This window comes from Haemorhous mexicanus, chromosome 17 (genome assembly GCF_027477595.1).
Source record: "Haemorhous mexicanus isolate bHaeMex1 chromosome 17, bHaeMex1.pri, whole genome shotgun sequence".
NCBI lineage: Eukaryota > Metazoa > Chordata > Aves > Passeriformes > Fringillidae > Haemorhous > Haemorhous mexicanus.
In genome coordinates this window covers 6,887,525-6,915,445 of record NC_082357.1, presented here as the reverse complement: position 1 = coordinate 6,915,445, position 27,921 = coordinate 6,887,525, and the positions used below count along the sequence as shown (strand labels likewise).

At 36.8% G+C, this 27,921-nt stretch overlaps 1 long non-coding RNA gene across 2 annotated transcripts; it reads left to right on the top strand.

The window, feature by feature from the left end:
- The first annotated feature begins 962 nt into the window (after positions 1–962).
- Positions 963–27,921, top strand: LOC132335319 (uncharacterized). 2 transcript variants are annotated; one of them, XR_009488639.1, is made up of 4 exons: positions 963–1,601; positions 18,142–18,236; positions 20,586–20,638; positions 22,269–27,921. It is a non-coding gene; the product is annotated as an uncharacterized LOC132335319 (long non-coding RNA). The 2 variants fall into 2 exon arrangements; XR_009488638.1 differs by having other exon boundaries at positions 18,142–27,921.

The window sequence follows — 27,921 nt, the reverse complement described above, 5'->3', positions numbered from 1 at the left end:
TGTGGTTTTTATAGCAACCTTTGCTATTCCTGGATAAATAATGCTTTATTACAAATGCACTGACATCTTTATATAATTAAGATTATAATAACATCTTCATTTGTCTCTGCTTTGCAAACAGTCAATTCTATTTCCTATGAAACATATGAAATAGTGTTTTTAAAGAAGATATGAGTCAGGATTGGGTGTTAGACACTAGTACAAAGCAAACAGAGATTTAGGAGACACACGAGGAATAATGTGGCTCCTGACAGCATGCAGGTCTGCGTTTGTCGGCCAGGGCCTGATCCTGTGAATTGCTGAGCTGAATTAATTAAGAGCCTAAGATACCATTAGGTCCATGGGGACTGACAGTGCTCAGCAGTACTCGGTGTTAAAGCCCTTAAATAAAAGCCAACCTACAAATTCCGATTCATGTGAATAACAATATTGCACACATCTACAGTGGGGACATGAATTATTCACATCAGTGTAGCATGAAAGATGCAAACGGCAAAGCCTGTTTAAAAAAACACACAAACACTCGGTGTTTCTGTGGTATATGGGAGGGTTATCATCTGGCCCATTTTTCACTCACATGCATATTCCTTTTATTTGCTGCGTGCGTATGTCTGATAGGAGGATGTGGAGAAAATAAATACAGGAGATAACCATCTAATAAACATTATTAGAAAATGAGGAAAGGAGGTTACTGATTAGCATTCTTCCCATATAAAACTATTAGATTGTATCGGAGAAATGTAAGTTAAGTGTTTTACCGTTCTTTTTTTTTAACCATTATCTGATCAGAGAAGCATGAAAAGCACTTTATTGCCTTTTTTTTATCCCTGTGCTAGGAGCCCTCTGCAGGAAGTGAAGCTGAATTTCACAAATCTTCCCTTTCTGACGTCTCCCGAATTTCTAGGAATACCCCTTCCCTGTTACTATATTTGGTGGTAGTTTCCAGGAAAAAAAATAATTTTCGGACGGTCTTGGACTCACCACACCTCCTCGCAGAGGACTGTGCGCCCCGGGTCTCCTGGCACGGCCCCCGCGGAGTTGAGGAGCTCACAGCTCGGGCTCACAACTCCCGGCGCAGACTGCACGTCTTTGTAGCACTGTTGGAGGAATGAGCATGGAGAAGGAGTGGGAAGGAGAGAGGTGTCTTTGTGGCAACAATGAGTGAATCTTCTCTAGTTTTTTTCCCTGGCTGCTGCTCTTTGTTTTTTTTGAGGTTTTTTTCCCTGCACTTTTTTTTTTTTTTTTTTCTTTTTTTCAAGGAAGAGGATCTTAATGAAAGAAAAAAACCCTCTGGATTTTTTTTTTCTCTCCGCTTCCCCCCTCTCCCCCTCCCCTTGATGTGGCCTCTTGTTTAGCTTGTGGCGTGACCGTGATGAAGAAATGTTTCAGGGCGCCTGGCAGGGTGATCTTTTTATGTAATGAGTCAGGATTTTGCCAACGGAAGGAGCCGGCTCGGAGCGAGGACCGGAGGGCTGTCTCCTTTCAAGAACGGGGACCTGGCCGGCGAGCGGCTCCCTGTGCGCGGGATCCCCGCTCGCTGCGGGCGCTGATCCATTCCCGTTCCCGGCTCGCCGGGGCACCGCCGCGGGCACTGACAAGTGGTGAGTTGCGCTCTCCCTCCGCGCCCCCGCTCCGCGCCGCCCGCCCGCCCGCCCGCGGGGAGCAGCGCGGCCCCGCGACGTCCCCGCCGAGGCCGCAGGTGCGGCCGCCGCCCCGCGCCCCCTTCCGCGGGCGGCCGGGGCCGCGCCCTGCGCGGGGATGGGGCCGCTCCGCGGCGGGCAGGCACCGGGGCGTGCGGGCGCGGCCGAGGCAGCGCGGTCGCGGAAAGGCGCCCCGAGAGCGGCGGCGCCGCGGGGCCGCGCATCGGCGGGCGCGCGGCCCCGGGCAGCTCCCGGCGCGGCCCCGCGCCCACCTGCCGCAGGCCGCGGAGGGTGCGCGCCGGGCGGGGCACCGGGCCCGCCGCGCCCCGCGGGGAAGGGGCGGTTCGCCGCCGTGCCGGCACCCTCGGGAGCTACAGGTGTCCGCTCCCCACGGTGTCCGCTCCCCACGGTGTCCGGCCACCGGTCCCGTCCCGCTCCTCCGCGTGGCTTCTGCGGCGACTTTCGCCAGGCACAAATAACTACAAATGCGCGTGCGGAGCAGTGTCGATACGCACCGTCTGATCAGGTCGTGTGAAAGCCAGAAAAACCTCCTAAATCATCACAGCCGTAAATAAGTCAGTTAAAATGTTTAGTCTGTAGAAAGAGAAATTATTTAAACATTTCTACTTAGCCAGAATTTCCACCAACTTCTCTGCGTTTTCCTTTCAGAATGTATTTGGTGTTTATGAAGCAGTTCAGCAGGGACAGCATTCTTCAGCTCCGCTTTATGATTATCAAAAGTAGAATGAACGTAATAGTGGCTTTTTAAGGACAGTAATTAGTTTCTTTTAAAGTAACTGACAGCATTAACCTACTTCAGCCATCCAAGTGTAAACTATAATGCTTTTAAACATGGATTTTATATAGAAGCTCTGTTGGAATTATAAAGTGAAGATTTAGACTATATGTTCCTTTTGTCTGTGAATTTCTACTTTTCCTCTCATCTTTGAAAGATCTTATGAAACATAATACTGAGGATAGTAAGATGATGTAGAGCTGAATACTTGAGACTATCATTGTTAGCAGGAAGAGACCTGTTTTCAAGTAAAGTGAAAATAATTTCTAGTTTATTGTACAAATAACAAATTTAGAATAATGACAGCTATTTCTCTATAATATGTCAACTTTAATCTGAAATATAGTGAAACAGATAAATAATAACTTGTTACACACTTTGAGAAGAAGTCTTAATAGATATTTTGAGTGCTGGGTCTAATAGCTGTTACTCTGTGTCATTTTATAGACACTTCTTACCTGCTTGATAAATAATTCATAAAATATAAATAAAATCAATTAGTGTGTGTTAGCAATTCCTGCTGTCCAGAAAGTGAAGGAGGATGTATTGTGACTGGCCTATATCGTTCTCTTTTGATTAGTCTGAAAATTACCCACTCTATAAGCAATGACTCAGTTGATTGGGCATATCTTACAAAGATACTTTACTTGCAAATTGAATCTTGGAAGGCTGTGGTTCCAGAGTCGGGGTTTTGGGGGCGAGATGAGCTTATGTTTTATCCAACTGGCCCACAAAGTCCCGCTTTTGGTGGTCACTTTGTTCTGCAAAAGAAAACAGCACATTATGGCTCTTACATTGGACAGTAAACTTAGTAATAAACTGCTGCACTTAGTAAAGGGCTATTATACACTTTAAATAAATCATCATGTTCTAGCTTTAATGTTGTCTTCAGCAATAAAAAAGTGAATAGAAAATAAAATAATTCTAAAAGTTAAACATAAAAGTTTTCTAACTATTGGTGTTTTTCTCTTAAAAAGCCAGCAAAAGCTGAAGAAAAAGTCACCTTTCAAAGGGTGCAATACAGGTGAATTGGGAGAAAAGAGAGACAGTTTAAAACTCGAAAAAATCTTTTAAACACTGGTAGCATTTGTATTGTCAATCCTCTTTTTTTTTTTTTTTTTGCTCACAAAGTATTCAGTTGTAATGTATCCTTTATGTGTGTCTACGTGTGTATGGTCTTTATCTATGATTCAGTTTAAAGACTGCTGATTTTTGTACTGTTAAAAGTTGTGAAATATATTATTGTGAGTAAGGCAGTATAACTTGAGCTTGGTAGAGCTGTTTAAGTTCATGTTATTATTTACATTTTGGTATCGATATCCTAAAGAATTGAAGTATTATTTTTACTTAAAAGTTACATAGCTGTACTTTCCTCATGGGATTCTAGAAAGTGTTGAAAACACTGGTAGAGGTACTGAACTTTCTCATGGTTCCAAATATACTGCGCAGATATTTAACACTGAATGAACACATGATACACAATGTAATTTATACAGTGTTTCATATATGCAGCATATTCACAGAAAATACATGCAGGAGCTCAGCTAGTGTAAATATGTCTGTCATAGTTTTGACATTTAATGCCAGCTAATCACCTGCTTGAGCTACACATAAACATCCAGACATTCACATTGTGATCACATTGTCACTGTAGTCAGGTTAATTTTAAGTGTTGATTTATACCCACTGAATCAATTTCAGTCTTTCAGAAAGGCCTGGAAATTCAGCTGAAGTGAGACAGTGACACACTGTTAAAGCAGAGTTGTTGGCATGTGATTTATCTGATGATTATGTGCAGGATCTGTACATTTATGCAAATGTATATCAGGATGAGTTATCAAGTTTTTCTATAGAATTCTCATATTTTACATTTTAGAGCAACATAATTGCAACAAAAGTGGAATAGGATGTGCCCAAACCTCAGTGCAACAAATTCCTCACTTGTTTAAGACTGAAATCTGATTTGGAGGAGCTTAGGTCAGAACTGTGGTGCTAATATGCTTTTTAGCTACTATTTTCCATGAAAATAATACTGTTCAGAAGCAGCATTTATGAAAGGTTAAATTTTCATAAGCCAATTAAGTTAAAAACATAACTGTAGAAATTTTTTATTTTTGACTTAGAGTATATTAGTACTTAGTTTGTGAATACATTCCAGACTTGTCCAGTCTTCCTAGTTGTCAGATTTAGATTTATTTAATTCCTGTGGTCTCTTCTCTAGTATTCAGAGAATGTAAGAGCAGAGAATCAGAGATGAGAAAGTGAATCAATGTGAGGATCTTGCTTTAAGGGAAAAGAGAAACACATCCACACATCAGCAAAGATCAGCTCTGCTCTGCTGAAATACCACAGTTTCTTCTTACCAACTGTTACTTAAAAGCTCTTAAAACATAATTTTGTGCTGCTACTTCCAGTAAGATGCGAAGATCACACTTTGTTAATCAGCTATTTTTAGATTATTTTTTAAAATAGATTCTATCTGGCTCTCTACTGAGGATATATAAAATTCACTTGCATTGCTTCTAGCACCAATAACCTAGCTATAGAATTAATACACTATTTAAATGATTAATGAGCAGTGTTAAAGAGCACAGTTATGCTTCTGTAGGCCTTCCTCGTACAATATTTTTATTCACATTTTTTTCCCATCAATAAGCTTTCAGAAAGAGCTCCTGTTTGTCTCTGGTGTGCATTAGAACAGACAATTTTCTGCTGCTATAGATATCATGCATATATTTTAAACTTTAAATGTATGTTCATTGTTACTTAAATTAATGATGATTTGACAAAACATTGATAGATTTCCTAAACATCTGTGTTATAAGAATTTGATCTCTTTCCCTCACACTGGTTTTCCCAGCAGGTTTGTGTGCAGCTTGGGGTGCTGGCCTCAGAGCTGAGACTACTGAAGTGCACTGTGTATCCACAGTATTAATAATTAAATACCTGGGATCAGTCTATTTTGCTATTTGATATGAAAAAATAAATTTACAGGAGATAAAAAGTAGATGGTATGTTTGTAATAGAATTTAAATTTTCTTCAGATAAAAATGTCATTAATTATTGAAAAAAAATTAGAAATATCAAACCCAATTATTTATTGCATTTATAATTTACAAAATTGGAAGTCCTACTAGCGGTATTTCTATTTAGAATAAATTTAAAACTACATTTATAGAATTACTTTTTTGCATTTTTAAGCAAACCTTTAAAAAACCAGCTCACAAACACACTGAATCAGCAGAGGATTGCCAAATGGCCTAATCTGTTTACTTTTGAAATTTTATTGAAAGCAGTGAAAAGATCAGGATCTCCACTGGAATCTTGTGGCATGGTTTGGAGCTTGTATTTTCTGAAGCAAGACCTCAACCTTTGACACCTCCTGATCCCATGTTGCAACAGAAAAGTTTTGTGACTCCCCTCTGATCCAGCCACAGAAAACGAGACAGAGAGGTAACGACCCCAAGTTTGGAAAGTCATGACCTGGAACAATTAAAATTTTGCCTTACTAAAGGCTACAGAATCAGTTGTCCTTTCCTAGGAAGTTATCCAGAGTTTTTCCAGGGCAAAAACACAGACCCCTGAGGTCTGAACTTTAAACTCTGCCTTGTTCTTTGCTCCTTGCTGCAGTGTTACACACCAGCACTGCTTCCCTGTGGAGAACCTGGACCTCATGCCACAGGAAAGGTCTATGCAAACACAAACCAGTCTGCTCAGGCATATTTTTTAAGGCACATTACTCAAAAGATAATTTTACCTGCCTTGGAAATGGTATTTAGAAGCCTATGAAGCAAAAACAAAACAAAGAAGTGGATTTTTGTAAATGGGTTTAGGAGATTTGGGGAAAAACGCTGCTGTCACCTGGAAGCTGCACCTGTAGTGGAAAACATGGTAGAAAAGTGGTTCAGACCCTGTGGCTTGAGCTTCTGGTGGAATCAATTAATTTAAAGCATCATTTGCCCAATTCACAGTGCACATCAGTTAATAACTACACTAATCCCTTGCTGCAATGCCATATGCTATTCTCAGTCAAACAGTGCAAACATGGAGGGAATTTGGTAAAGGTATAAACATGGAAAAAAGAAACAAAGAATCAGGGGGTTTTGCCTGTTGTCAAAATGCCCAAATAGTTTCTGTTTCCAAGGTTTGGGGGCAAGGGCAATAATTCTGTATTCAAGTGTGAATGGATAGGCCTTATTCAGCTTGGGAATTTTTTTCAGGACCTTTCTTACAACACCTACAGAGTAAATAAAGATAATATCAACAGAAATAAAGCCCCATGCATTAGTGAGGTAACTGGCTTTGTGAGGTAGCTGACAGGACTACACATTAGCAGTTGGTTGCAGGAGGTTACCCCTGATCTCTGACTCCCTGTTGGATATAAGGCTCTTTAATTACCAACATTTTTTTAAATATTGGAATCGTAATTCTCTACAGATAGGCTCCAGAGTTTTGTTGGATTTTTTTTTCCTGTTTGGAGTATACCTGCTCCTAGCTCAGTTCAAAAGAAGTCTTAAAAATTTGAGTCCTATCTGATTTACTAGTATGAATACTTACATTGTTGATATAAATTAAAAACTTTTAAACAAAACTATTTTGATATTTTCAGTTAATAGTGTTAAATTTAATTTTGCTGTTAATGGGGGAGGCTACAATTCAACAGTAAAAAGTAGTATTTTTGCTATTTGAAATATCTCAGCTTCAGTCAAGACAATCCAAATCTTTTACTGCAATCATGGCCTTTCTATATGAACCAATATACAATAGTATCTAGACACTAATTTTTTTAAGTAAAGATTTTCATTTGTAGGTCAGGACAAGAATTAGAACACAGACAGCCTGCACAAAAGATATAAAATGTGTTTTGTCCTCTACAACAAGGCATGTATTGGCAAGGCAAGGTTGTAGGACAAGGTGAGAAAAATAATTTCAGGATGTTTCAGGACTGGCCCACATGCATCAGGAAAAATACGTGAATGCAGTAATTGTACTGAAAGGGCATTTCTAGATGTTACACATCACTGCTGTTAAAAATTTCTGGTTTATGGTCAGCAAAATCTGGCTTTCTGCTTTGATGCTGCTGTTGTTTGTATTAAAGCTTTCTTTTGTAATCAAAGGCCTATTTCAAATCACACAAAGTACACACACCTCTGTCAGTAGGTGCCTGGATGCTGCTCTAAGTCAGAAGTATCTCCACTGAATTCACTGGATTTACATCCATAAAAAATGCAAGTGAGATCATGTTAAAATTTCTGGAACCTGAGAAAAGAATTTAGTTAATTTTTCATATTTTAACATGAAGAAAGGGCAAATGTATTACACAGAACATAGTACTACATAACGTGAAGAACTGAGCATTGCTTTTTTCAACAATATTATTGTTATATTTTATGCTTTGTACTACAAGAATCTGTGAAGAATATGCCTGTTAGGTGCTATGCAGTGTGGATTGTTTTAAAATAGTAACTTTTCATTGGGCATGCCAATTGAATGGGCATAACTTTAAGTTCAAATGTGCTACCTGTTTTACTAATGATATTTATAAATGTGGATAATTCAGCCTACTAAATTGGGATTCCACTTTGTATTTTCACTCTGACTGGTCCTTCTGTATGTATGGAAAACTGCCCAGACAGTTCATTGGAAAATATCTTAAAATTCTTTAAAATGAAAGATGTTCTATAATTCTATTATGAATAATTGTCTTCTATAAACTAATGTTCACTCTGTCACGAAGTATCCTTGAAAATGAGAAATGCAGGTCAACAGTTAATGATGATTATCCTGGGCTTTTGTTTTGATGGGGTTTTTTTTGGTTGATTTTTTGGTTTTGGTTTTTTTTTTTTTTTTTGAGAGCTGAAAGAAGAAAACTTGTCCTGTCTTGTCTTCATGCAAAATGTATTTTGCTTCCCAAAAATAGTATTTCTAAGATAGCTGCCTCAAAATTCACTTTATTGCGTGGACAGAACCATTTTCTACATCCCTACATCCAGAGCTAGTGAATTAGAGGATCCTTGAAAAACTACAGTTTTACTATCCAGTGGACTAACAGAAAATTATGAAATCCTGAGGTATTGTTGGAAAGTTGTTCTAACTTAAAAATCTTTTCTTTATAGTTTCATTCTTGATGTTCCACAGCATTCACCACTTCCTGCATGGCTTTTAACCGCAGGGAAAATGAGGGACTTTTGGGGGCAGATGTGTTTCCATTACACTATCATAATGCCCCTAAAAATCCTTATTGCTCTTGCAGTATTCTTCTGTATTGCTGGGCCTGGTGAGAACTACTTGAAGACCTAGCTTATAAATACAGCTTTTCTCTAAAAACAATTTAAAAACACCACTGAGCTTTATTTTGCTTGTCTTATATTATTTTTAGTTGTGTTTACTGTTGCTTAAAATATAAATGGCAAGATATGCAACCACCTGTTGGTAAATAAATGTCATAAGTCATAAATCCAAGGGACATGCTCATAACTGCATGGGATTATGAAGAGGGGTCTGTTTTGGCTTAAGAGTGAGAGCTTCATTTTTTTGGTACAACAACTTGTTTTTTACATAAGAATTTAGCATTTATGTATCTGAAAATATGACGGATGTTTTGCAGGCTAACTCAAATGACTGCTGTAAATGCGCCTCACTTAGAATATTTACTGCTTTTGGAAACACACATCAGGTCATTTATCAAGTGCATAGATCTGTCCAGTACATTTATTTAAATGCACCAAAATATTAAAATCATATTTTATACAGTCTCAAAATAAACTTATGATTATGCCTGAAGAAGACATTTTGGGTTGTCAGGTATTCTATGTTTACTCAACTCAGAAGGTCTTTGTGTGGCCGTACCTCTTGCTGAGGCTTCTGAGGAAGGCACAATCCATTGGGAATGCAGTCCTGCCCTGTGGCTCCTCCCAGCAAGGGAGAGATGGCCAGGGATGTCCCAGGTACAGCTTATTCTTGCTGGCTGGTAGGTTCCCCTGGAGCCTGCATCTTCTGGTTCTGGAAGGAGAAGGCAGAACATACACATGTAAACATGGTTTGTTGTTGTCTCGGTCTTGCAGAGCAATACATCATCAGTTTGACATGTGCAGTGCTGGTAACATTTATTTCAGTAGCCGATTGTGGGGCACACACAGTACTGTCACTGCTTTGTCTTAAATGTACTCTTGACTTCACTGACTAGTTTAACAGAAACTATAGATGGTGTCACACGGTCCCTCTGACAGGGTCTGCCTAATATCTTTAAATACCCTTCAAAATATTTGGTTACATAGGAAAAAAATTAACTGGGTGGATTCACCATACCACTTTTATACAAAAGTTTAATCTCCAGGGAGATGCTTTTCTTCATTCTGCTGTAGGAATGTGTCTCATTTTTCACTCAGCAAAATCTTACAGGTCAAGTCATGTCCTACAGGTCACAAAGCAGCCTTGCTGATATGGCTGAGGCTCAGAACTTTTGCTGCCCAGAGAAATACTACTGTAACAAGAAAATTCCTTTCTAGAAGGATGGAATGAGCAGTATTGAACAATTTTGTATTCACAGGTCAAAACATGCTGGAATATATCCTTCAACACAAAACACTGCAAGATGCAACAGCATTTCAAATTAATGTACAGACAGAGAATAGAAAACAGTCATTACATTAGTTTGAAATTTTCATATCAATATTTCAGCACTCCTGTTTGGACTACTGATCACAAGATGATCCCTAGCACCTTCTGACATAAATGGAAGGTATAACACAGACTGGCTTGAGGCTTATCCAGCCTTTATAATTACAGTTACTTACAAGGTATGAAACTAATTGAACTATTAATATTAGTCATTAGTCAAAAACTCACTAGGGTTTTTTGCATGTTTTTATTCTAAACATGCCAAGGTGTATGTTCAGCATTCTTTTGATTTCCAAGTGATACTCCTAGGTAAAGACTCTCAGTCTAAAAGAAAATGTTTTTCTAAAAAAGCACACAACAGCAAATAACATATAACTAATTTTGTTTTATACATTTTTATTACTGAAGAATAAGCATTAGAAAATGGAGTCAAGCATAAGGTTTGAGATGTGTACTTAAATTTCTGAATTCAAATACTTCCTTCAAATTGTTTATTTTAAGTATTTAAATAATTTGGAATGAAACAGTATGTCGCAAAAATCTTTGTATCTGATATAGCCTCAGAGGAAGGACTGCAAAACTCATCTGTAAAAATGTCCACTGCAGCTAACAGCACACTGGGAGTAGGCTGTGAGCAGGTTTCAGTGTCAAACATTTTGTAAAAGATATAATACTCTTTCTCTGTTTGTTTTCTTAAATATTAGCAAAGCACATATTTTTATTAGCCTCTTCTTAGAGATTTTAGTTTCTTATAATTGTAGGGCCAAGAGACATTAACAGGAACAAGCAAATTGCTCTAAAAGTTAGAACAGTAGCAAGTAGGTAATTTTTTGAGTAGAATTTCCACAGTGGAAAAGATATTAAGTATTTGTTATGTGCCAAGAAGTGAGTAATAGAGAATATTTCGATTCTTTTACAAAATGGAAGAGCATTAACAGCATTTTAGTTTTTTATTATATAAAAAATTCTTGATTACCAACAGTCTCATAACAGAGAAACAAAAGTAGAAGAAATGACATGCAATTATTAAATAGACTGTATAAGAGACATTAATCTCATTTATGTATTGAATAAACCCATTTTTATCTCCAGTTTTGAACACTGCCTCAACTGTATGTAGACTATTTAAAACATTATTCAGAATACAGACCTTGGCTGATCCATTGTAGTAGTCTTTATTTATTTATTTGCTATGGTATTTCACTTCCAGTGTGTTAGATCCAGTTTGTTACCAAATTAAGAGAGTGTCAGCTCTGCTCCAGCCCATTCTGAGGGGTCCCTGTGCAGCTCCTGTGCTGTCACCTGTGGGGAGGTGACTCCAGAGCCAGGCTTTGAGCACAGGCAGCAGCTCTAGGCTGTGGCACAAGGAGGCTGCTCAGGAAAGCTCAGATAAAGCCACATAATTCCACAGTGGGCTAGAGAAAGAGGTAGGAAAGGGAAGAGCTATAGCAAAGGGAGCAGCAACTGCAAGAAAGAAACCACTATTCACATGTTGTAAATTAGTCTATAGAATAATAAACAGAATGAATATAGAATGTAGAATAATATATAAAATATAGAATAAAGCAGAAGAATGTGGCCAGAAGTAAAGGGGAAGGAAGGATTCATCACAGCCTGCAATGGAGCTTTTCATTGAATGTTTAGTTATGGAAGCAGAAGGGCATACAAAAATAAGCTCCATGAATAAATGGTTACTACTACATTTCTCAATTATATTAAACTGCTTCAGAGTTTGTTAATTTGTTGCCATTTATGGCTGATTAAAGATGTTTAAATGGTTTTATTTTTCCTTAACATTTGAATGTACACAACTTCATTCCCATATTTAAATAATTAGAGCCAAGATTCTGACTAAAGTGGATCTTTATCACTGTATTATCAACAAGTGCAAATGTCAGTTATGAAGTCCGTGGCTGACAGAATTTCAGCTATAGCTGGAAGAAAACTGTGTACATACACTTTAGCAACACAAGGAATCAATGAAAGGGAATATAAACCATTAAAAGAAACCACATATTTTTTAATCAGACTTTCATCAAGATAGGACCTATTTTATACTTAAGAAATCAAAATAGAAGCTGAAATGTTAGGAGATTACTAATTTATTCAGTAGTTAGACTTAATAGGTGAGATTACCCAATAATTTACTAAAAATCTTAACCAAAATTAATTTTGTTAACTACTGGGGCGTGGGTTTTTTTAAGGAAAAGCCACTTCAAAATTTTCCTTACTTTTCCAATGACAGATTGTATTTTGTATATTCCTTTAAAAGCAAAATCTACAGCCTTGCTATGACTACTGTCTGAGTCTTTTAGAGATCTCTGCTGTGAGAACAGTGTAAATACCAAACAAGATTGCAGCAGGTTAATTTTGATTCAGAGGAAGCAATAAGATATTCCTATATGAATCCAGGGAATCTGTGCTAGTCATTTTGGAGTGCTGAACAATCCATAACAAAATTATCCCATGACTGAAGTTGGCAATATGGAGAACTGAGTGAGCCCACAAGATCCCTAGACTGTAGTCTGAATCAAACGTGGACTTTGTGATATAATCTGGGCTCATACTCAAATAGTATAGCTTTAGTATTTTGATAATTCATATAAAATCCTTTTTTATTGATTTATTCTAACTTGTACCAGAATGCCACCATTTTATTCTTTTAAGACTCTCGATGTGTCTAAAACAAAAAAGGAAACAAATCCCTTCTTCAAACATATCTGAAATGAAACCATATCCAGAGTTCTGGTTCCAGTGTGAGCAGGAGGTGAATGTTTCAGCAGGAGGTTCTGCATTCAAGGTCCAGGCCCTGATTTGCCCTCTGGCCAGTGACAAGGAGGTGCCAAATGCCCCGACTGGAACCCAGGTGAGGCAGGTGAGGCAGGTGAGGCAGGTGGCATGTGCCAGCACTTCACCTGTCAGAGGGAGCAATGCAGCTGCCACCCGATTCCAGAATGTGTTTTGATCTGGAATAGTCAGCTCTGGCCTTAAACACCCTATCTTTCTATACCAGCTCCATTCCTACCTCCTCCTTTCCAGATTATCTAGTTCATAAACAGAATGTTCCAAGAAGTCAAAAAACCCACCCAAAACTAGAGGTAAGTAAAGACGGAGCCACAGCTGCAATTTCCTGATAACAGCCCTTGCAGACATCCTGGAGGGGGCTGTGTCAGTGGAAAAATGGCACCAGTTAGGCTGCTCAAGTCTCTGGATTTTCCTGTAAAGCAGGACCCGGCCGTGCCTGTAGTGTGGAGGCAGTGTCCCAAAGGCCACCTTTAGCAGGCTGTCCCCCCACACCGCAGTGTGGAGGCAGTGTCCCAAAGGCCACCTTTAGCAGGCTGTCCCCCCACACCGCAGTGTGGAGGCAGTGTCCCAAAGGCCACCTTTAGCAGGCTGTCCCCCCACACCGCAGTGTGGAGGCAGTGTCCCAAAGGCCACCTTTAGCAGGCTGTCCCAGCACACCCCAGATGCGGCGGCGGGGCTGGGGCCGTGCCTGGCAGCCCCCGGGAGCCGGTCGCTCCGGCAGGGCCGCCCTGCGCCTCTGTCCTTTGTGCTGCAGCTGCTGCTGCTCAGCAGGCACAGCACACTGCACTTTTGTCACTGCTATTTTATCGTTTCACTGACTTTTTCTAAGATGTCACCCACAAGATAGCAAGAGATGGTGAACTGCTGCATCTTGAGTTTCATCTCAACCAACTCGCAAGGAGAATTTCCTTTATCACTGTTAATAATGGAACTGAAAATCTGGCTACAACTCTGGTTGGCAAACAAAACAGTCATGCTTTAATGACACAGTTTTAACTGATTTCTCTAGGAGTTCATACCTGCAGAGTATTATATATTGTATTTATCCTTGAACAGCAAATCCACAGAGTATATTTCACATTCCTGTAATAGCAAGTTTTATCGCATTGCACAAAAAAACCCCCAAAACATTTCTAAGGAAGCATGATATTGGGTGGTATTGACATTATTACAAGTTTTCATCTTTTTATGGAGAACAGAAAAATATATTTTCCTATTCTGCCTACAAAACACTTGAAAATAATTATTTTATGCTAAGGCACCAGACTATTGCAATATTACAGCAAAAACATGGAGTTTTAGATATATTTGGGAGACAGGGACTTTGTTCTGTATGATGATTCTGCATCTCCCAGTCCTGATGTATGCATTTAACACTCAGGTGTTAAAAAGTTGGAAAGAACAAATAATTAAGTCAAGGTGCTGTACCTGATTTTGGACTAATTTTTAGGCTGTAAATTATTATTGCCAATCTTTAGCATCAGGAATACAGAAAAATTTGGGCTGAGAAAAGCCATGGGAACTGAAAAATAGAAGAGTAAAGCAAAGTTTCTAGACTCAGGCCACTTGCCAGCTGCTCCTTACATCAACTTTCAGTTCTGCTGCTTGCTTTGACTATAGCAAAAAGATAAACATTTTCTTGTTGCAAGTTAACAAACACTGCCATGCGTGACAATTTGATAAGGGGTATTAAGAGTTGTATCAGGAGTTTATTAGTTCATTTGAACAAGAGATAAACATGGTAGAAAGTTCTGATGTGCTGCTGAAAAATGAAAAATGACTGGTCAATGCCAAAAACAGTTCTGCTGAAAAAAGGGTTTGTATTCTTAGGGACTGGAGCTTTCATTGCTATAGACAATTTTTCTTTCTGTTTGTAGTAAATTCCTCAATGTGTCTGCCTCCTTTGTAAACTTACACCACTGCTCTGTGGGTCTGTATTTTCAGGTGGCACAGATATAGCAGACTGAATTCTACACTCACAAGGAACTCTGTTAAAGTCATGGCACAACAGGCAGAATTTGGTTTAGTGACATGGTCTCTTCTGCTTGGTGTCTCTTCACATTAACTGTAGATGTTGAGATCTTGTCTCCATGTTTTTGTCTGTTGTAGTTATTTAGTTATATAAAACTAAATAAAGTGTATTTAAGTATCCTTTAATTTAGCACTTGCCTAATTAAATTTTTGCCTGATTATTTTTCTGATGTAGGCATACATGCCTTACAACAAATTGATAGTGTTTGACTCTTGATAGTGTTTGACTTTTGATATTGTTACCAAATCTGTATTTGAACTAAGATCTGCCAAAACAAATATTGCCATACATCCCAAATGGCACTTTTAGTTTGGCAATGCAGTATAATATAAATAAGGACAAACAAAGAGATAACTCAGTGATGTAGGATCAGAGTGTACTGGCAAAACTTGAATGTGGGTATATTAAATCACAGATGATAAAAGCATAAGCAAAAAGGTCTTACTAGATTGCAGGAAGACGCCTATATCTGTAATGACTTTTTTTGTATCATTTGTTTTATTGAACAATTATTTTAGAAAAATTTGGGGGTTTTTTTCTCTTACTATTCTATAGTCCCTTTCCCCCACTAAGACAGACTTTAAGGCACCATTGACATTTGTAGTATGCCAATTTTTATGGCTCTAGAGAAACAATAACAACACATCTAGGAGAAAATTCTGACATTTTGTCTGGCAAATGTTGTTACACTTTGTCAAAGGCATAAGAACTTTAATATCCTGTCTCACAATATGGGGTAAAAGGGTCAAGAAAATTAGGATAAGATCAAATGTACATGTTAGCAAGATGTGATCAGTGACCAGTCAGGTAATATTTTCAGTTATTTGCAAGACTTCAACGATTCCCAGATGCCTGAAGTATGGCAAGGGTAAGGACTAGGAACTTCTGGATTTGATGGTTGCTTGGCACTGTGGAATGTAGGTACCTTTGCCCACTGTATAAGAATTGTGTCCTTTGCCTTGGCTTCCCACTGGGAGCTCAGACTGAATACAATGACAGTCTTTCAGGTCTTCCGTCCTCCTTTACCGAGGGCACAGTCATGGGAGATGCATGTGCAGGATGTTTATGGAAAAGAATGAAAAGTTTTATAGCAACTGAATGCTCATGACAGAGTGCCACACATGCAGATATTTTATGAAAGTAAACACACTCCTGTCTGTTTTGAAGGAGAAAGAACAATTGCTTTTTCCCCCTCTGTATTCTTAGACACTAAATCACAATCTGCTAAAAGGCAGAAATTGTTTATGTGCAGATGCTTGGCTTCCTTGAAAATATTAAATTTTCTTGGTAGCATATTTATTCACCATATTAATATTAGTCAACTAGGGGTTACTATTTTGAAGCTAACCTACTCTGAGGCTAATAGCACAGAAGTATTGCTATTGGCATGTTAGATATTTTCCATTAACTAAATAAGTTCAATAATTTAATAAATTATTTTTCACTCAGTTATTTATGAAATTTGCATATTTAGTTGCTTATTCTGGCTTCCTCTGGTTGTCCAGTCTAGAATATTAAAAATTAGACAACAGACCAGACAGTGATATACATGTAAATTCAGGGGTGGGATATGGCCTTTACAAAACAGGACACAAATTAGAGGTCTCTTGGTATAGGAGACAGTTCCACTATTAACCAGCTGGTCCTAAGAGCAGTTCTAAGATTCAGAACGTGAGCAGTCTGAGAAGATGGTCTATAAGGTGTACATTTCAATTTAAGTCTTTTGTGAAGTTAAAAGCTTCTTGCAGTGCAATGAAATTCCTCCAAAGAGTGTGGCATTTAACAGCAGCAGACCTTTGTGTGACAATCAGCAGATTTTGTCAAAGCCTGTATTGTGATAATCAGCAGGTAACACATGAAACTACTGTACCTTGACTGTGGCATGAAGAGAGCAGGTTACTAATGGATTATTATGGGAATTTATGCAGGCCTGTATCATAAATAGTAACCTGTGAGAATGCAGGAACAAGGAGAAATGTCCCAGATGAGCTGACTGGCTGCCTACAGGAGCATCACACTGCTCAAAGAATCAACTGTCTTTCAACTTCACACCAGCTTAGCTGAGGGTATTTCCTACAATGACTAGATCACATATAGCAAGCAGAAAACAGAAAACGGACAGATAGCATTTGTCTTCTGAGGTTTAAGAATGTTTTGCTTAGTCTGTGCTGTAAGGAGCTAATAAAATGAAGATAAAATGGAAGAGAATGTTGTTTGATAACATTTGTCTTACATTGAGTCTGACAGACTCAATGTTTACGTTGGAATAAAGCTCATATATCATAAAAGATCACTCATGTAGCACTTCAGACTCATTTTCCTGCCTAAAGCAGATTTTTTTTTTTACTTTTTAAATCAGGTTATATTAGATTAGGTTGGGTCTCACACATCATTGCAAAAGTAAGCTACAAAAGCACTTCAAGGACCCCTTCATTTAAAACAATAGGCCAGTGGGGGTTTGTTTGTTTGTTTGTTTGTTTTTTGGAGGATGCATAGTGGAAGCAGGCCCTGATTCTGAAACTCCTCATTTCAGAATCTGTTGTAGGGAATTTGGAGGTGGAGAAGCTGTTCTGAAGTAATGGCTCTGAGGTGGTGCACTGCACAGGAATTCATCCCAACGAGCTGTGATATTTATCCCTGCCCAGATAATGCACTTAGTCTGCTCTTTCGTCATGTATTCCAGTTGTGATTAGAATTACATAGAGTTCCTTCTGAATTTTAAAAGTAATATAGTATAAATTAAGAATCCTCACAGATATTATGAAACAGACATAAATCTTGCAATATATAAATTGCAAGAAATAAATAACACCTTTCATGCAAAGGTGCTATTTAGTTGTACTTGTAGCCTTACTCACCTTGTACAACCCCAAATATAGTTTGATCTTCTACATTTAAAACTGTACATTTCCATATTGAAATTGTTTTAATAAGATATGTGTTAGTTAGGCATTGCTAAACACATATTATATTCCTGAGAAATAGTTCAGTATTTATTACTGCAGTAAAAGAGCTCCAAGACACAAGAATGGGGTAGCAAAGAGAGGATCTTCCCAAATCCATGCAACCCAATTACTGTCAGAATCATTCTCTAAGTATGTGCTGCTTCAGTATGTGGTTTTTAATCATTAAAAAGTGAAGTCTTTTGTAACTTGAAGATAAGGACTTTAATGAGAATTTTTGTGAATGTATTACTTTCCTGTTACAATACTTGGAACACTTTGTTAATCCTGTGTGCTCTAAACCAGGACATCCTAGTAAAGCAGCAAATGGAATGTAACGACAAATGGAACTGAAAGACTACAATCCTTCTCTATGGAAAAAAATACTACAGAGCTGACTGGTAAGTTCTTTACAGAGGAGTATAAACTGAGGAGAGTATTAGAAAGCATTCCTACAGAGCATGACTAGTTTAGTTCTTAGTCAAGTGACAAATTTTAAAAATTTAATAAATCTTTATTCAGTGATTTTTGATTATATGGGAAGTACATGATATGTAGTCCTATAAATGAAATATCTATTTCTGCTTAACTTTTAGATTTACAGCCATATCGATTGTTAGCCAAGGTCTAAATGTAAGTAATTAAAATAATGAGCAAACATTTCAGAATGCAGGTAATGCATTGTACCTGGTTCTGCCTCATGGCAACAAATGATCATTTAAGGAGCAAGACCTAACCAGTGTGTATATATGTAAGTGTGTGTGTGTGTGTGTGTGTGTGTATATATATATATATATATATACACACTTGTGGTTTGCTTTAGGAGATGCAAAGGCAATACCTCTTTTCTATAAAACCCATGTTTTAATGTTTGTAGGGTGACTTAACAGCTTAACCCCCCTAAGGATGGTGCCTGGTTTTGTAGGTAAATACAGATTCAGAGTAGAATCTTTCAAAACTCAGCAAATTCCTCTTTGAGTCCTACCTACCTTAGAGGCTTATCATGTGAGGGGATGAATAACTCCTTGACAGTACCATTGCTCTTCACTGATAAATAGTCCTCTTGTTCATCATGGTCCCTAGATTTTGGACATCCAAAGTAAGGAGGTATTAATTATCCTTAAAGTCACTATGTTCCTTAGAGGATTAAAAAAATGAAAAGTCAGCACATTATTTTTTGCACATTATTTTTCTTACATACAAGATCAGAAGAAATCCTTAAAAAAAGTATTCTAATATTGTCTCATTGTAGCTGCCTATTCTATATATGACACCACTTTATAAACTGCACAGATCTATTAATCTATAAATCTGCAACCTACAGATATTCTAAATGACAAAATAAATTGAGCATCAATACAGAAAACATAATGCATTTATCATGCAGAAGTAATTTCCACCTATAAACACATTTTAAATTGAACTAGAGAAGACTAATATCGCATAAAAAAATAAAGCAACTAGACATTTAACTCACAGGAAGTAACATGATCAAAAATAAAGTCTAAATGACAAAACAGTCAGTAATTGTCTCTGTGAAATTACTGGCAGTAAGATTTTATGTCATTATTATCATATTGGTAAAACTTTCTACAGTATAAAAGTATACACTAAACATTGTGTTGTAAAAATCCCTGTGGTATGAGTCATAAAAAAACCCCAGCAGAAACAGGTGTCTCTATTACCTGACAGCTCTACAAGGCTTTGAAATCAGAAACTGATCTGCACAACCATAACTTTATGGTCTCACAAATGTACTTTAAATAAGTAGATTTGTGAGACCATTTTACTTGCAATGAAATACAGCAAAATGTTCTTTTGACAGAACATTTTATCCTGAGTCCCTATTTCTATATTTCATCCTAAAAATCACTTTTATAAATTACAAGTGTCACAGAGACCAGTGTGAATTAAAAAACAAATCTCTATGAAAAGAGTCTTGATTTGAATAGGCTGTTTTGCTTTTAAATCAACTGGAAACCCAGACCAAATTCCCTTTAACATATTCAGTGTGCCTAAGCTGATTTTGGTTTCATTTCAACACAGCAAATAGTACTGGTGACAGGCAATAACATGAAACTCAAGAGATTTTGGCCGTGATTCTTGCAAAATCTGGAGAATTAGTAAGTCTGAAGTCTGTGAAACCGGTACAAAAGTGAAGGAATTATCCATGCTAACCTTTTCATGCCTAATTAGTTACCAAAGTGAAAGGGTTTTGCTATATTCATAAAACTAAAATCCCGATTCGTACAACTGTACTGAACAGGAAGGGTCCCTCTCCTATTAAATGCAGAGTGAATAAACATTGGAGACTGGAAATGCTGGTTGATAAAAATGGCTGGTGCCTGTCCCAGAGGAGGTTCTCTCTGGAACACAGACTCTGATAGCTGGATTAACACACTGAATAAATAAGGATGATGACTTTTTAGATATTACTACTGGCAATTTCTTTGTACTCATTCCTCTGGAATACTCCTATTGGTTTAGGAGGAGAGGACACAACAAATTCACCATAAATCCTATGCCTAATTCCACATTTAAACAGGCTCCTTTGGTGCAGTGGGAGATGCCTCTGCAATGAGAAATTGTGTGTGTGAGGGCAGTGCCCCATGGCTGTGTATCTGTACATCTCTTCACAGCAAACATTGCCTAGGCCAGGCTGTGACCTCAGGCAAGAAGGAGATTGCTTGACTTTCATATAAAAAAGCATGTTGCATGATAACTGGAAAATTATTTTTGCATTATTCCAGAAGCTGGACCAAATAAAGAGCTGCTGTGATGTAATCCCAGAGACACATCTCAGGTACTTGCTTTGAGCTGCAGAACACTGTCAAATGAGTAGCATAATCTAGAAATTATCTAGGAAAACTGCATTTTGTCCTTAAAACTAACATTCAAGAGTATTGCTTATGGGTGTTATTTCACACTTTGCACAACAAATATGTTTCATTTATACAAGTGTACATTTTCACTCAATATTTACACTCTTCATACACACCCATTATTAATGTAACCCTTACTCCCTATTGTTGAATGGATTTTTACCTGTAGCATAAGGTTTATTCATAAGCAATTGCTTGACTAGAATGAATAATGTAAAAATCACATTTTCAAACAATGACCTACATGAATCACTAGTGGTTAGTGACAGAAAACAATATGGTTATAGTTCACTGTAAGATCTTTCAATTATTAGATTGAAGTTTTCTGGCAAAATATTCACTAGCTTGAATTAATTGTGATAACCACTTATTCACCAAAACAAAGAAGTACACCTACACAATTCCATCAGACCTCCTCAAGTCTTTACTAACATGGACAAATTGCAATAGAAAATCTTTTAAGGATTTACTGGAAAAGGCAAACTCAGTTGTTAGCCTAAGAGTTTAGTTAAAATATATAGGAGAAGCCTTCATGGTGCTCTCTGCACTTGACTGCAGCCAATACTATTAATCCTCTAATGTCATAAATACTGTAGGAAAGACATGCTAATAAAAAAGACAGCACTGACACCATTTATCATGTGTAGAACTCTATAAATAATGCAGAAATCTCTCTCGCTTTTACAAGAAAATCAGCTTTACAACAATTTTCTGAGAGAATTGACTATAATTTTGCTGCAAAAATATTTATACTCTGAAAATAAAAGTATTTTTAAATAACCACATGACTTTAATTGTCATTATTATATCTATGTCAGCTTTTAATGAAAGACTTATGGATGTGCTCTTAGTGTTCTTATCTGTTCTGTTTGTGGGAAGATTTGATTTAATAATGAAATCTGCTCCATTTGAAAAATGCATTTCAGCCTAATGTCAGAGCTTTGAAAACCTGGATTGGTTCAATATCTAAAATGACTTATAGTTGGGAAAAATGGGTTTTCTCCTAATTAAGACACATTACAATGAGATTGTTCAAATTAACTACTGCTAACAAAAATGCCCAAGTTACATTGATTTAGAAAAGATCAAGCAAATAGCTGTTTCCTGATACAAGCCTGCTGCAGAGCACTCTGTAGGGAACCCCACTCTGTGGAATTTAAGGGCACTGGTGGAATTTACAGAGTCCATACACCACATTCTTAAAATGTTGATAAAGACTGAGTTTCAGTTACTTACATCAAATTGTTAAAGGTTGTCAAAATAAATACTGCAAGGTAAAACTCAGCAAAATGCAGTATTGTTTTTACCACAATCTCTATTTTCCAGGTATTTGTAAAATTGAGTTGTTCAGCCCATTTCCTATTATGAAGAAATCCTTTATAATTTTGAGTTATGGGTAGTAGCAATACCCATTAAGAAGCAGACAATAAGTATAGCAGTGGCTTTGGCTCAAAATCTAAATCCTAAACCTGTATAACATTGTAGAAGTAGGTTTTTTTTAATGGTATATAAATGTGTTATTCTTCCCTGTGCAAACTGTGCTTTTGCAAGGAGCCCTGTAATCTTCGTTGAACATAATTCAGTGATGGAACTCCTCAGAGGAACAGGACTGCCTGGATACAACGCCATGTAGAACTGAGGAATTTTTATTCTTTTTACTCAACTGAAAATAAATAAAAGTATATTTTGTTATTGTTTTACAATGCTTATGGGAAAATTTTAAAAATCTAAATTTTGTCATAATTCTTGTTTTGCTTATTCTTTTCTTATGGGTAAAATGTTCTATTCTTTGTTGAAAAGTGAGGTGATTCATGTCTGTGCAAGTGTCAGGATTATGTATATTCTGTATATTTGTGATAGTCATAATGAGTGTAACTTTAGAATGAGAATAAAATATGAATTAAATCGTTTTCCCAATACAAACTGTACAGATTTTTGAAAGATGATATAATCCTCACAAAACTTCTAGGGCCCACATTTGTTTGTGGCAGACACCTTCTGGCCCTTAGACTGATTATATGAATAGATGCTAATAAATAAAACATCTCTAGTTAATAGTCCCAAAGATATAATTTATATTAGCACTGGAACTTGCTGTATGTACTGCTATGGATTATAGTTTTCATTGTATGACTTTTTTATTTCAACCACAACTCAACAGGATGGAAAAGGAAAGTGTGAATACACATAAATGTGAAATGTTGTGACTAAGCACAGCAGTGTAACGATGGAAAATTTTTCCTACAAATCATCTCTTTGCATGAAGCTTTAAATGTATTTCCTCCACAGAACTCAAACCAACCCCCTGATGTAATATTAAAGTGAGTGGCCTGTCTATGTATGTCCCTTGCATCATCATTCCTTATAACTGCTTTGTATGATACAGGACTGCACAGGAAGGAGTTTGCTGTGACCCCACCCCTGTGGTTCCCACAAAAGCTACCACTGAAACCCTCAAATGCCTGCCAGAAATCTCAGCATTGAAAATTCTAAGGAATTTGCCAGTATGGTTTTAAAAGAAGCCAAGAGGATCATCAGTTACATACAATGATTACATTTTTGCCTGCTGATATTAATCTATTTTTAAAAAGAAATGAAAGAAATATGTATTTTACTTTTCTCATGCTTGTGACTGCAGATTCCAGTTAAAAAGTGACCATTTAGGTTACAGCTTTTGTACTTCCATTTCCCCCTTCAATTTGTCAAATGCAGTGAGAGCACTAAAAAAAAAGAGAGAAGAATAGAGGTGGCAAGGCTTCTAATTATAACCAAGATTGTTTATGTCGATGAGTTCTGCAAAAGGATAGTGTGTTTCTGGGACTGTCTCAGTGAGTTGGTTTGCAATGTGCTCACTGTGCATCCCTTATCGTTCATATTTCAAAGACCTTTTTCTTCCAAGGCTCTAAACATACATATCAAAAGTTTAATAAATAACTCAGTTGTGGAGATTGAAGTATTGAAGCTGACTGACTCTGCCAAGTCAATATTTACTATTAGACAAAGGATTAGATTTCATGTCATGCCTCCAAATCTTACATCCAGAATTGTCCACCTACCACACTGTGATAAATGTTCATGTGTTTGGATTTAAGTGCTTAGATGCCATGGAAGAGAAATCAGGAAAATTACTAAAAATTTTTTAAGGCTAACTCAGATGTTGAGCATAAACCCCCCACACATTTCATGTTACAATTCTCCTCACTACCATTTCTCAGAAATGTTTTGATTCATCCCTGTGGAACACTTTGTGTGCTGCAGTTTAACTTTGTATTTCTATCATGGTACCAGCAATGTGCTAAACCAGCCATTTCCTACAGCCCGTGCGTTGCTTGCTCCTAAGCCAAACGTGTCCTGTCTGCTCCCATCCCTGCTGTCTGCCGCAATTATCATTTTTTGTAAGATAAGAAAATCCCATTTTTACCACAGGAGAGCCAGGCTGCTTAGGTCACAAGATTCTCCTGGCTTAATCCTGACGTATGAATCATGAACTTTCCCTAATAAGTACCAGCATTCTTCAGATGATCAAGCTAGCTTACCAAGGCTTCCAGAGCTTTCCACATTAATTATCACCATGGTTAAAGGATCCAAAGCAGCAGCTAATAAAGAATTATTAAGATTGTAAGTTGTTTATTCTTACTTTTCCTTTGTGTCCTCTATTCCTTACTCTAATTTGGGTTGATATTGTAAATGGCAATAATACAACTCAGTTAAAAGATAACAACATATGAAAAGGATTATGAAAAATATAAATTGAACTGGAAATTAACTATATGAAAAATTGGAAACAAATTTGCTTGCTTTCTACACTAGAATGGGTCAAAAGTAAGCTATACATGACCACAATTTCTGTTCAGAAAAAGCTTTTTTCTCACATTAATTATCAGAAAATTGTAAGATAATCAGACTAATAGTAAGCCTCTACTCTGGAAATAAATGACTTCTGCAACTTTTGCAGAAGCACACACACTGTTGAGAAGTCATAGTAAATACTATGTGATTAGGTAAGTATTCTGTTAGAAATAAATAAATAATGACTTTTAAAAGAAAAAGAAACTATTTCTTAACATTTGAAAGTGGAAACAGAACATTCACTCTAAATTCAGAGTACAGAAAATTGCTGAAATTTGTCTGGACTTCTAAGTACTTTCAATATGGAAACCTGATGATCCTGGGCATCTCAGGAAAAGATTTATATTCTTGCACTAAATTCAGATACTAAGTGTAATAAAACCAGAACAATTAAAAGCCTATTATGTTTATCTACCAAAATTATATTTTTTTATCTTTTACCAGGATGAGCAAATCTAAATAAAGATTGGGGAAATTCCTCAAACACTATTTTAAGCGTGGCACAGCATGATAGTAAAAAAGTGTATTTTATATTTGGAAAAAAATAAGAAGATTTGTTCTTAACTGGCAGGTAATTAGCAACCTGCATAGGTGGATCAATTATATATGTATGAAAAACAGAACACAGCCAAGTCATAGTCAAAAATCCTTTGGGAACTTCTGTGAAAACAGCAAATATTTCTACAATAGCAGTAATTAAGCCTGAAAATAAAAGGAGAAAGCCCTGAAAGGAAATCAGAAGTGAGTCAAAATCATTAGTGGTTACTCTCATATTTATCATCCAAAGTGAGTCAAAATCAGCAGGCGTTACTCTCATATTTATCATTCTATAAACAGTACTGTAAGAATGCAGTGAAGAGGAAAGGAAGAAACGAGATTAAAAGAGCAAATCCATCTTTAATATTCTTTCCAAAGAAAGAATATTTGAGAAGAGTACTGAAAATTGAGAACAGTACTACTAAAGAAGCATTAAATAGAAAGTTCTTTAAGCACTCAAATGAGTTCTGAAAAAGAACTAAAACCAGTGGAATAACATTCTAGTTTATGTTTTCCAGACAAATCCTTTGAAATCAAATTCAGATACTGTATGTAGATATTTACAAATTTTTTAAATGCATAAAATTATCATATAGATTCAGTAGAGCCCTTTTTTGAGGCATAATTCAGTGACATACTTGAACAAGTGAGTAGCTGAACATGAGTCTTGCTTCCAAGGACTTGCATAATTTAGCGACCAGGTTCAGGAAATGATTCTAAGTAATACCAGCCTGATTCAATAAAATATTTGGAGACACAGGGTACTGAGCATTGAATTTAGAATTTAATGTTTGCTATGTCTGTAAACAGATAAACAGAATCTTGCTCTAGAATGAAGGTGTCTCTGCAGAAAAAGAAACATTCTCTAGTTCTAGTAACTGTTATCCTGAATAATACAGTATACAGAAATCAGGCAGAAAATCTAGCATCTCTGGGTAGAGATCTATGCCATCCCTGTCTTAAAAACCCTTATTTGTTAGGGATAAGCTCAAGCCACTTAAGTAAGAGCTACAGAGAGATAAGCAACACTTCTGCTAAAAAAGTTACCAAACTTTTTCCAGACTTAGTGAAAAACACTGCAAAGTCTTATAAACACTTCATAGCATCATGCAAAAATTTAAATTAAAATTTTAGGCTACCACTGTGCTGAATGTTTAAAGAAGAAGTTTAAAGTTCTCCAGAAGCTGTTCTGTTTGATTATTAACTCTTTTTGTCCTGTTCCTCACTACCTCTGAAAACATTTTGGGGTTTTCTTATGGAAGGGTACAAATCTGCAGAAATTGTTTCACAATTCATATTTAAAAAAACCCAACTCTAAAGTTATGCTTTCAACAAAACACAGCATAACATCTTAACCTAATAAAGTACTGCCCTACTTTCTGATTTGCAGACTTCAAAAAAGGAATATAAATATTTTACTTTGGCATTGGGGCAAAATTACTTCCTAAGGAAAAAAAAAAATTGAAAAAACTACCTTATCTTGGTACTCCTTTAAGTCCTAGAAACTGCAGAACCAGACTGTTTTGAGATGTGACAATGTACATGATGCAGATCAGTTAACAGGAGCCACATTCAATTGCTGTTCTACAATGACATTAAGTAATCAGAAAGGACAACAGAAAAGAAACATTTGCAGTGCTGGGTTTTTCCTTTGGATGAAATGAGCTTGTGTAGAGTTACAAAAATGAACTAAAATTATAAGGCCAGTACAGGCATGGCATGATCCTAAAGAAGAATCTGTTTCTATCTTCCATGTGCTGTACAAGCACAAAAGTAACAATATATCTGACCAAAAATATTTTTATTTATGAACAGAAAATTATTAATAAAACTATTTTGAGATAGCATTAAAAGCAACAGTGAAAACAAAATAAATGTAAGTATATAGCAAAAAGCAAGATGGTTTTGAATGCTAGACAGATATAGAAATGATTTCCTAAAACTTCTTTCAGTTACTATTAAGTGTCATTGATCCAGTGCAGATTGTTCATTAATTCTTCATATTCTCTGTGTATCACTATATTAAAGAATAGGAAAGTAAAGATACACAGAGTTTACACCATCTCTCTTTTCAGTCAGCAGTTACTTCTCCTTTTGGTTTTGTTTAATCTCTCAAAGGGACAAAGGAAGGAGAGCAATAGATTTTCTCTGAAAAATACTGCTCTTAATGTATGTTATCTACTTACAAGTATTAAATTCAACTTAATATATGCAGTGATCAATAGCTATGAACTTCATGGGGCAGTGGGGCAGGAAGGCTACAGCAATTAAACTCTGTCATAAGTCACAAGGACTGCTGGTGGCTGTTCTCTTTCTACCCTAAAGGGTTTTCTCTTGCTTGATATACCAATAAATTTACATTACAAACCTGATTTTTTCTTATGCATGTAATATATTTTAATATATAAGTTCAGCAATGGCAATTGCATCAGTTTAACATTCAACATTTATCTCTTCTTCATGGTCTTCATTTATCTACCGTATTTATTATCAGATAATGCATATGTATATGCATAGGATTCCTACCACATTACATTATTGTTTATGATTTAAAAGCAAATTAGTTAATTTTTTCTTCATAACAAAGAATGCAGCATGTTATTTTTATGTACCACTAGGAGAAAACTGATAAAGAGGAAATGAAGCAGGGGAACAGAAAAAGAAAGTGAGAAATGAAATCCAAGTTTCTAATGCAGCGATGTAATGCCAAGAAACTGCTCCAGAGAAAATGAGTAACTGCCAGCTTTTCTACCTGTTGCCAAGAAAATGTTGCTGTGTTCACTGATCCTGTAATTAAACTGAGTATGTTCTGAAACAA